This window comes from Argiope bruennichi, chromosome 5, assembly GCF_947563725.1.
Source record: "Argiope bruennichi chromosome 5, qqArgBrue1.1, whole genome shotgun sequence".
Lineage (NCBI taxonomy): Eukaryota > Metazoa > Arthropoda > Arachnida > Araneae > Araneidae > Argiope > Argiope bruennichi.
In genome coordinates this window covers 106,082,401-106,094,738 of record NC_079155.1, presented here as the reverse complement: position 1 = coordinate 106,094,738, position 12,338 = coordinate 106,082,401, and the positions used below count along the sequence as shown (strand labels likewise).

Here is a 12,338-nt window from a genome sequence, read left to right as displayed (position 1 = left end):
ATATTTTCGAGTGCATATAAACACGAAAATTAAAAATCCAACTATCTAGATGAAGGGAATTTGATATGGGTTTTTGATAATGAGATAGAAGACCTATGTCAAACTTTGGACTTACTAGATATTGAACAGATATCTAAAATATATGTTCGATTTTGTTGACTATTTGATGTAATTGGTATAAAACGAAATATATTTTGAAAATGCAAAATAATATCACGGAAAATATTGTTAATTGTTAGAATTAATGATAAATTAATCCGAAAATTTATTTACTGCCATATATAAAGCTAGATACCTTTGAATTCTAGATTGTTTAACGGAATATTGGTTTTCCAAGCTGTTAAATGATAAATATAAGATATATTATTTTTAAATTTTCTCCTTTTTATTTGATAATAATGAGAATACAAATTTGATAGGCGTTATCTATTTCAAATCATTAGGTGTGCAAATTCAATGTTCGGATTCTATTAATGGCATGCTAATGATGAATCGCCAAATAACTCACCAAGGATAATACGATATATTCAATAAAAATGCTAAATTCACGGCGAAAAATATTTCACAAATATTGTACGCTAGTGTTATGTAAGGCGTTCTCTAGAATAATATGTTTATTAGAGTATATGCGAGAAGATTTTGAGGAAATCCCTTCCACTGATTTATTTCGATTTTAAAATTGACAAAAGTGCTTGTATTAATAATTTGATGAAATAGTGAAAATAGTTTTGTATTTCCGCTAAATAATAAAAACATCGTTACAGAATGTGCGTCAAATCAACTTTTATTTAAAAATTATGAGAAAATATGCTGCACAGAAATAAGATTTGTATCATTTAAAAGATAATTTTAAAAAAAAAAGTTTTAAGAGACTGTAAATTTTTTTGGTGTTATGAATACTATTGGAAGATAGAGATGATTCTTTTTTAATTCATTTTTTTAACTTTGAATTTTTGTCAGTCACCTCTCTGTTCTCTTGAAGACCAATTGCAACAAATTTTCGTTGACAAAAATGGTAGATTTACTTAAAATAATAAGCAAGAAAAGAAATAATCACCTTTATACATTGAGAAAACATACTTTTTAATTGTGTGCTCAAGACGAACGCTATGACTGTTAATTCAACGCTGTGTTATTTCCTTCTTCTTCTAAGAGTTCTTTATCTTGCATTACATTCTTTGACTGGAGAATCAAGTTTCAGTAATAGCGACTGTCTTTTTCTCTTCGCTAGCTTTATCAACATCTATTTTAAAAATAACTTTCATTGCGATATCTTTTACTTAAAAGCATTCCATACAAATATTTTATGTATATATAAAAAAAAATGTTGAAATGCGGATATTCAGATAAAAATAAATGGAAAAGATGTGTTTCTGGAGTTATATACATATACTGAAATTTGTAGTAATGTTACGTGAGTGTCATTCGATTAAGATGTCAGGTCATGCATTAATTTTTAATATTCAGCAGAATCATGTTTGAATTTATTTTGTGAAAGAAAATTCAGGATTCCGTTTCAATCCATTGAATCATTTGTGCAGTTTTTATTTTATATTTCAGAATTCTAAGCTGTTGAAAGATAAGCATTTTTATTTTTCATGCTGTTTGAATTTCATAGATATAAACTGGAAGCTTTCTTTATGTGTTGATTTATCGAAGCTGTTTCGATACATTAAATTTTATAGCTCGTAAGAAGTTTTATGATTTGAATTTTTTTTCTTAACATTTGTTTTTCAGCAATAAAAATACATTGATAAAAAAAATAAAGAATTAAGATTTATAATAAAGAACCTTGAATCGTAATTGACAATTCAAGAATAATTCTTTGAATCGTCATGTTTTTATTTAACTCGACTACTTTCATATTTATAAAGATGGACCATTGTAATCATTTTTTTTCATTTGGAATAATATAGTTCGTACATGAGTCCTTTTTTTCTTTTCATAGAAATAAGATTCAGAAAATTATATAAATTAATTGATTAAGTTTAAATAAGAAATTTCTACTTATAATAAAGCCGAACACGTGTCCGTCATCTTCATCTACAAAATTTCGCACATGCATATTTTGGAGGGCGGAACATGTGCCTGTTACGTCCTTTAAAAAAAAATTAAATAGAATTTTAGTAGAAAATCTGAAATTCAAGCCATTTTCAGTGTTCCATCTAATATTTAATCTCAAGATTTTATTCCATTGTTAAAAGCTAAAGAAGAAAGGTTCTGTTTAATATATGTGCAGTTTACTAGAAGAATAAAAAAAAAATGAAGGTGCAATATCACGGAAGTTAGAAGATAAATTAACCGGATGTTTACGTTTTAATAGGACTGGTACCGTCCAATAGAAAATCTCATGTATACAATGAAGATAACATATATTAGGAATTGAAATAATGTCCGAATGCCTTTAATGCCTAAAAATATGGCGGAACAATAGGCATGAAAATATATGCAAACGTTATAATTGGAATTAAATATGGCTAATATCATCAGCGAACAAAATAATCTCCAAAGACATTAATTCAGTACATTAAAAAATTAATTCATTTTTACAAAGATAATTTTAGTTCAAAGTCTTTATCTTATTCATTTATTTCGTATTTGTTTAAAATGAAAGAGTAAGTTCTAAAGATATTAACATTAAATGGATATAAACTTCAATATAATTTCTTTTCTTTCTTTATTTATTTTCGAAAAGTTCAAAGTATTTTTTTTTTTGTATTTTAATATCTATTAGAAACAAGCTTAATACAAAGAATTACTGACTGCATAGCTTGTAGAAAGCAATTTGTGTTAAGTTTATATTATACACTTTAATTGATTATATGGTTAAGAAATTTAATGTACAAATATGTCCATCTAAATTGATAACTAAGCATTCAAACTACGAACAACAAAACATTAAAATGGGGCAATTTCCGCTAATAATTAACTTTTCACAAATTAGTTTGCAAAATTTCATTTCTGCCTGAATCACAATCAAGAGTTCTCTTAATAGCCCTTCCGATTGAATTCTGAATTGCTTTTGAAAACTATTGGCATTTAATAAATTGTCATCTATGTTAAACAAGCGGTTCCAGTAGTTTTAAATGAGAGATTACTCTAAATGGATTATTCAAATTTCCAAACCGCAAATTACCATCACTATTACGTTTAATATTTGAAATGATTAACGCTGCTGTTTCATCTGATATTGCACGATGCATTTTGAATATTTTTGGAATATCTAATTTACTTTACACTCCCCACTCCTAAGTCTTTGTTGGAAATATTTTATGAATTCATTCCGTGTGAATGATTTATACTATAAATACAAAGCGTACTATATACTATATATTATTTGATTTAACAGTTTTTATTTTTTTCTTGCAGCTTTTTAAAACATATATTCATATGATGTTAGTTCGCGCTTGTGCTGTCCGATTGATTCCGTGATAATGAACGTTCTATTTTACTTTCTCTTATACGTTACATAGAGAAAATTTAGTAATCGTCAAAAAATTCGAACGCGATATTTTGACGAATTTCCCATTTCAGACCCCCCTGAGTTCTAAAAGAATATTTTTGGAAAATGTCCATCTGTGGCAAAAAACTCAGAAACCCTTTGAGCTTAATGGTTGAAATTTAATATACAGACTTATACTAAATTTGCAGATTTCTATCTAATTTTGAGTAAAATCTGTTCAGAGGACCATCTGTCCGAATATAAATTAACACGATAATTATAAAATGCAGAGAGCTAGATGGATACAATTCGGTATACAGATTTAACATCTATTGGGTAGACACCTGTCAAATTTTGAGTCGAATCCATCAGTAGATTGACTGTATGTCTATCTGTACTTTTAAAAACATGTAAGAGAGATAAGTGAGAAACGTAATTGCTTACATATATCAAATTTGGTATAGTAGTGTGTAACTACAAGTGCATTTTTGTTTCAAACGGTTGAAAAAAACGTGTCTTAACAGAAATAGGTTTTTCGGTTACTATTAATGCGTGCCAGGGATTAATCGCCAAATAATTCGCCAAGGATGACTCGATAGATTAAATAAAAATTCTAAATTATCGCCACAAAATTAATATTTCATAGCTATTGTACGCCAATGCCATGTAAGCGTACTCTGCTATGACAAATTTATTAAAAAGTACGCAAGAAATTTTTTGGGGACCACTCACGCTGTTTTATTTTCCGACGGCCAAAACTGAAATAATTTCAATAATGACAGAAGTGAATTAATATTTTTCAAATCATACATGCAATTACCATTAATTTTTCATCTTTATTATTAATGCATGTGTTGTGTTGTCTGAGTTAAGATTTATTTTTTAAAAAATCTAAGAAAAGAAAGCACATCTGGGGTGTCACCATTTTATGTTGAATGTCCGATTCCAATCCAAAACAATGTTATTTTTTCAAAGTGCCGAGAGTCATGCCACCTTGTTTTTATGGGTTTGATTGAGGATTGCAGAGTTCAAAGTTCGGAACCCGATTTCTCCAGTATTGCGCCATTTAATATGTCTTGTTCATTAAAATTGATATGAAAAGGAAAACTTCTTTCCTCAGATGTTTAGAGGGAATTTGTTGAAAGAATGCGGAATTAGATGTATCTTCATCATGTAACCACAACTCAAAATTACATGATTAGTTTCAAACCAACCCTCATTTCTCATCAAAAAAAAAAAAATTAAATAACAGAGCTAAACTAATATATGGAAAGTTGGAGGTTTCAATGTAAACTCATGGACAACAAATTAAATATTGCTCCTATTGTAATGTAAGGTTTCAGTCTCGAACAATTTTGTTTTTCCGAGATGCTAACACTCTTGTTTTGTTTTAATGTTAAGGTTTTGATTTGAGGGTAGAGAAATTCTGAAACTGATTTAAACAATATTCTACTGATTATTTTGAGCTGCTGTTTGAAAAACCCGATAGTCAGAATGGAATGTCTTTCAACTAGTGTGGAGGTGAAGTATCGAGAACGAGTGCTAATTCTATGTGTCCCTCATCATGTAACCTCTGTTCGAAATCGGGAGATGATTCCAAAATACCCCTCATTTATTTTCAACAAGGAAAAATTTATACAACTGAACTAACCTAACACACAGAAATTTGATGTTGTCTTGATTTGATGTTTGTCCGCAACCTTCCAATGCAAACAAATTGGAAGGTTGCGGAAATTGAAATCGAAGAAACACATGAAGAATCTTCGGCAGTAGTCTTCCCGGTACTTTCGTGATTAATCTCGATCTTATCTTGCTCTCTTGTCCCACTGGGGGGGGGGCTCGTATTTGAGGATGAGAAATGTCCGACATGGTGTTTGGTTCTCGTCACCCTTGTGGGTATAAGATAAAAGTGAGGATTGGCTACCTCCCATCGGTGATGGGAAGTACTTGTTTAGGGAAGGGTTGTACCGTAGCCGGTGATGGCCCTTAAGACTCAACCGCATTTCCCGCCAGTGTTGCTGCTGCGGGGTTCCGGTCATTAAATTTTTTCCTTGTGCCTTCGGGCGGGTCGAGTAATCAGTTGGTGATATTTTACTCTCTTCATATGAAATTGCTGTCATTGCATTGTCAAGCACAAATAGTTACGAAATATTCTTGTTGATCATATGTACAAATCTTCGTCATGAATCTAACATTTCTACTGAATCTGCTAATATGTATTTTGAACTTTCTTATTTTTAAATTTTTGGCCGAAACTGCCGTAATAGTCATAAGATTAAATAACGAATAACAATGGCGTAATTCATTGCTCTTATATTCAATTTAATGAGCAAATGATCATCCCTCGATAGATTGATAGATTTGGCTTAAAATTGGATGAGCGTGTGCCAAATTTTATCTATGAAGTTCTTTATGTTTTATAGATAACGAGTTCAATTATAATCAAACAGTCAGTTAAATAGACTTTATTTGAAAAAAAAAATATGGAATAAGGGAGAATATGAAACTGCTTTTGTTTAAGTTCTAATATGATAAGAATATTACTAAAATATGGCTGCTCAGTGAAAAGGAAAATTTGGCCATTGTATTTTTTAGAAGTAAATTTATTGACTCCTGAGATAGAAATTATAATTTTTACATCATTTAGATTATTTCATTGGAAGTTTATGTATATCTTTAACAGCTTAAAAATTAGTTATCAAGTAAGAATTTCAATGGACATCTTTCAAATATAAATTTATTCCATAACTTCAGAATCCAAAATAAAAACAAATTTTAAGAACGAAAATTATAGCTTTTTATATCCTTCAAAAATATGTTTCAGTTATAGAAATAATGTCATTTTAGAAGTTTTCTTCCACTTTTGCAAATTAACTAACTAATGTTACTCTGGCTTTATTGCAGGATGTTTAATTCACGAATCCAATCATTTAAACTAACAATTGAGCTATGCAACGCTTCGCAAACAGAGTTGGAAATGAATGCAATTTCAGCTCCTGATTAGCTTTCCATAAATTAGTTTTCGAGTTCTCATTTGGTTTCCAAGAACAATCAGCTTCTGTTATAATCAGCATATTGGATGAAATTCGAAAGGCTTTTGAAAACGACAGACATTTGATTGAATGACGAAACTCCGATATTAACGTTGATTGAATGACGAAACTCCGATATTAACGTTTCCTTTACGTTCAAAGGTGACTGAATTCTCTAAATCGCATTAAGTAAATATTTCTATACTAATTATAATGAAATAATTTAAATATGAAATTCGCAATTGAGGTGAAATTTCCTCTTTACTTACTGAGCAGTATATAATATATGCATATATATAAAGATGTAAAATATATCAACAATAGCACAATAACAGCCTGTTTACGTTTGTTGAATGTTAACATTTGCATTAAATTAATAATTACATTCCTAATATTTTTCTAGTTCGAAAAGTAAATCAATAATCCCCTAGCACATGCATTATCCTTTCATTGTCTAGAATTATAATATATTTAATTACATTGCAAAATTGCGAAAACAGTATAGGATCATACTTATTTAATGATTAAATTTAAGTTATGCGAAATTGTGTTATCCTCACCATATACCATTATTTCTTGAGGATATAAATCCACTCTTTCTTTTAATGAATTTTCTCATGGAATTTTTTTAAGCTAAACGAACTATTGTGTTAAAATAATTTAATTTTTTCATTGATAAATATGATAAATAACATTAAAATAAATGTCTTCTCAAAAGAATTGTGAACTCCTGACATTTAGACTCAGTCGCGTATTTTGTCACAATGGATATATAGAAATAATAAATGAACCCATTTTTTGTAACAGCACTTTTGTTCTTACGTGCAGTTCTATTTTCAGAATACTTGTTCCCTGAATTAATAAAGGGATTTTCTTCTTACATTTTGTGCAATGTATAAATCTATTTTTTTCCAGCAAAACTTCTCTTAAAATATATTGAACTATTTGCCCTGTAAACCTTCAGTTTATTTGCCTGAAGCCAGTTTTTATCCGTCTTTATTTCGCATTTTGTAAACAAAAATAATTACATTGAAATATTTTCACGATGAGTTTCATAGGCTAGAAAATGGCACTAGTGAAAACTTTTGTAATTAGATAATTAATAAATATTGATGTATTGTCATTTTTTTTTAATTTTACGAATGCCATTAAAAATCTTTCTTAATAACTCATGCTTTCCTTGTCACAATATTATTACAGATTGCTTGTTATTCAACTTCAATGGACGGGTCGTTGTATTGGGTAAATAGTGTAGCAGAAAACGGGCCCCAATAACAATACCGACTATTATTAACACGAATACGCAGACGATAAATACATAGCCGGAGCGTAAGCAAGCTATGCACAACAGCATTTTCAACAAACAGCAGCCCTCAAGTAGTAATCAGTAGTAAACTACCACAACAGCGCACATAGCGGCCAGACGGAACTCAATAGGAGGAAAGAATTTACATTGCTTTCACTGTTCCCAAACGTCTGTTATTCTCTACTGTCTCTTTTCTTTAGCTAGAGACAGTAGAAAATAATTTCGCTTAGCTCAATTGCTGATTCACAAATATACGACTGGCTACTCAACACACGACTCGATGCTGCTTCAGTACTTGTGTTCAAGGCACGGCGGACTGTTCAATCTTTACCCACTAATCGCTTGAGCTCCATTCAACGTTTGCGCTTTGTTGGACTGACCCAACTAATTCATCACTAACTAAACACACTCTGACTAATTAAGCAATTAACTCCGGCTTAATCTGCTGGAAATTTATAACTTCCGGAGAAGGGTACAAAGGTTCTCGAAAAATCAAAATAATGTGCCTCCTATTGGTCCTATCTCCAAAATTCCTGAAGATTCTAGCATTATCCATTTGGTTTCCAAACGGTTATCAAGTCCAGGGGTCACTGATCCGGCATTCGATCAGTATCCATTAGAGCTGCCAGTAAAATTATCTTTCCTATGATGGAACTAATTGTACTGAAAAACAACAATACAGATTTATAACAATATTATTTGTGTAAATGTAAGAACGCGAGAGCAGTTTTTAAATAAATGTGCAAGAAATTATTTCTTCTTTCATGAGAGCTCTTCTTACTTTTATAAAGCTCTCGTGTTTGTGCTAAATAATGACGCACGTGCTTTAAAACTGGCATTATTAAGGCTGTGCATGAAAGTAAAAAATAAAAACTACTGAGTTAAAGGTTAAATCGGTAAATATTGTATCTTGCTTGAGATTTCGTAAAATTCTTGTGCTACTAGAATTTAGAATTTAATAAGAATATTTAATTGCAGTGAAATTTTTTGAATGCATTTTCAGTCAATGCTGATGTTTATAAATAATGGCATCATTATTAAGGAATATATTCGGGGTTAATTCTATAAAATATAAATTTCAGTTTGATTATGATTGTGTGAGATACACTGAAATGTTCACAGCTCATTTTCTATTGATTTAGTAATAGGATTGAATCACGAAATTTAACCATAACAAGCAAAAGTGAAGAGGGGCAAGCATGGAAATATGATGTTATCTGAATAACTATTCATTGGAAAATTTACCGTTGTTCAAATCTTGAAAATAAATAATGTTTTGAAAAATTACAACATAAGATTGATCAACGAGAACCTGAATTTATTTTTTGAGGAAACTGAAAATGAACATACACAAGTCCTGAGACATGCAATAAATTTTATTGCAAAATTATTTATATGGAAATTTTGTATTTAGAACTTGATTCACGGAATTATCCAACATTTAGGAATTTTTTAAATAAAATACTCTCAAACTGATCAAGATGAAAAGTTTTTGTTTGTACCCACAAACTGAAAAAAAAAAAAGAAAATTGAAAATTTTTAGTTTGTTTTTATAAACAACTAGAATTTATTTGTAATACAGTTTACAACTGAAACCACCATACGACTTTGAAGATGGTAGTCCGGTCAGCTGGGCTCACACTAAGGTAGCACAGTCATTAAGATGACGCATGCGTAGCGAGTGAAGGAAACTAACTATCGTCCCAGAGTTGCCATCTCGTGAACAATACTTGCTATTGTCCCTTTAGTACTTGCCTTTTCGGCGCCTGCTCAGCTTACTATTAGTGAAAAAACTTACTTAATGTAAACCCACATTTAGTCTCTAGACAGAATAATGGTTTATATTAGTTCATGGAGCCGTTTTCGTCCAAAAATAAAACTCTGAGCCAAAACAAAATTATGTAACATTTTCCAGTATCTATAAATCATTGTGATTCATTTACAGTTAGTTTAGTGCATATGTATGTCAAAGGACATAATATGAAGCAATATTCCCTGCTGATACATCACACACATATTTTGCCTTCAATATTTTTAGAATCTTTCATCCTCTTGTTTATATATTAATTATTTTTAAACTATTTTCTGCAATTTGAATCTTTCTGCATCTAACACACTTTATTATTTGGTATTTTTAATCATTATTGTGTAAAAATACGGTTTGTACTAATTAAAATTTAAAAAGTGCTTTCCTAAACGATTTTATGAGTTACTAAAAAGTTGAAATAGTTCAGTGATTTTCCTGCTTTCCGAATCTGTCTGCATATGATGCAGTACACCATTCAATATTTTTTAAAGTGGCATCATTTAAAAATCTGTTTACATTAAGTAGATTTTAAAAATTCTTTTCCTGTTTTTTTTTTAAATATGTGAAATTTGAAATAATTTGATAAATTTCTTTCATTTTGGTTTTTCTTGCATATGATGTAAAGCAATATTCGGTAATTTTAAATTACCATTCTTTAAAGAACTGTTTACATTAAGTAGATTTTTAAAAATTCATTTCCTGAATGTTTTTGTGAATTTCTCAAATTTGAAATATATCGAATTGATGAAATGATGATTGATGATAGTTTTAATGATTGTATAAAATGCAATACCATGTCTTCCGAAAAATTGCACACTTTATTAAGACCTATGATGTATTAGTTTTTAAATGTCGTCAAAGAAATATGGGCGCAGAAATCGTAAATAAGCATAGAGAGAGTAGAAAAAGGAAAATGGCCTAGATTAGAGAAATTGATAAACAGACATGTTTTGACTAAAACTCCGTTCCAAATTACAAGAAAGACTCCAGTAAGCAAGATACGTTTGTGCTGGCTTCTGAATAATTTTTGTTAAAAAAAGAGAGATATAAACTATTGATTCGAACTCCGTTTCCGCAAAAACACATGTTTAGCGAAAACTCTTTTATTCTATGGTATCGCCTCAATAAGAATATGTTAACCATTCATCGGATGCGGCCTCTATATTAGTATGAGAAATCGTGCGTATTTCTCAGTTAAACTTTTATAAAATATACATTTTTAAGAGATTAATTATTGTAATTAGTTTCTATTGGATAAAAGTTAAGAGATAAAATTATTTTAAGCAGTTTTTTTATCTCAAAAAAGAATGGAAACAATATAATCATAAAACACAAAAATAGTATAAAATGTTCAAAGAATTAGCAAAATAGCTTGAAAATAAAATAAATGAAACTACTAATATTCCAAATGAAATATTTATATTTGTGGTACAAAACTATAGAAATAATATGGAAATAGAAAAGATATAAAGGAAGAAAGTTTCAATTCATTTTGTTGTATCGTTTCGGACCGAGTAAATATGCTTCGATTGCTCCAAATATATAATTTTTTGCCAAATTTTACAACCAACCTTGAGAAGGTATTGTGTTTGCTATTTTGGCAAATTTCTATGTTTTTAATCTAATGACACAAGTTCTTATCTAAACAGTAATAATTAAGAAACGAAATTATATGGGATTTGTATTTTTTTACAAAAAGCATTTAAATTTAACCCACCCACTGACGAAACCAATCATCAAATTTCGCAAAAGTGGGCGGAGGACTGGATGAAAGGTTGGACATTTGTTTTCAGTTAGAAAAAAATAACATTCGCATGATGTCTCCAGATGGCGTAGTATCAATAACGCTTGTATTAAATATGTATGTGTTTAACATCACGCAGTAACTGTTAAAGAATTCCAGAATCCTATTTTCCATGTCTTACTGCCTCATCAATCTAAATCCATGCGATGTTTAGAAGTAAAGATATTTGAAACATTTTTTAATTAATGAAAATTCAAGAGTTTTACCCGATCCTTAAAACAGTATTTCCTGCCAACTATTGAACATTTACACATTTAAACTTATTCCTGTTGTAGTACATAATCTTGCTATTTCAAATGGATTTGAAAATGATTGTCATTACGTGGAACATTTGTGCTATAACTTTCTTATGTTTCCTTACTTTTTGCTGTAAAAATTTTACAAATGTGCAAAAAAACATAATAATTGAAAAGTTATGTAGAAATTGTATATTGTGTAAAAGTGTCTAAAATGGTACAAATTATACATACATTTTCAATTCGTGAGCATTCGTATAAGTTGTCAAGGCTTGCCTAAATGTGTCATTTCTTGATGAAACGCTTTCTGGTGGCAGTGTGTTAGTAATTTTTAATCCCTGCTGAAATAAATTTTTATCCTTTCATGACGTCCTACACACAATTTCGCTAATTTTGAATGATTAGTTTTTACCATAAGCGACTTTAAAATAGTGTCTTTTAATTAATTTTATTTTTTACAATATAAAAGGTAATGCTGCTAAAGATTATGAGTTAAAATATTATGCTGAGATTTTTTATAGCTGTATGTTATAAAAAGTTCTTTTATGATTTTTTGCAACAATAAAACAATTAAATCAAATGTCGGATTTAATCACTGCTTACGAAGAAAATTCAGAATCATTTTTTTAATTTTTTATTCTTGAATACGGGTTTAAATATGCGTTAATGCTAACATTGTACAACCCTATTCAATAATTTAGAAATAATATC

General features: G+C 29.6%; 1 protein-coding gene across 1 annotated transcript in view; it reads left to right on the top strand.

Moving 5' to 3' along the window:
- The window catches only part of LOC129969648 (3-hydroxyanthranilate 3,4-dioxygenase-like), a 103,826-nt gene that overhangs the window by 35,430 nt on the left and 56,058 nt on the right, over window positions 1-12,338 (top strand). The window lies entirely within an intron of this gene.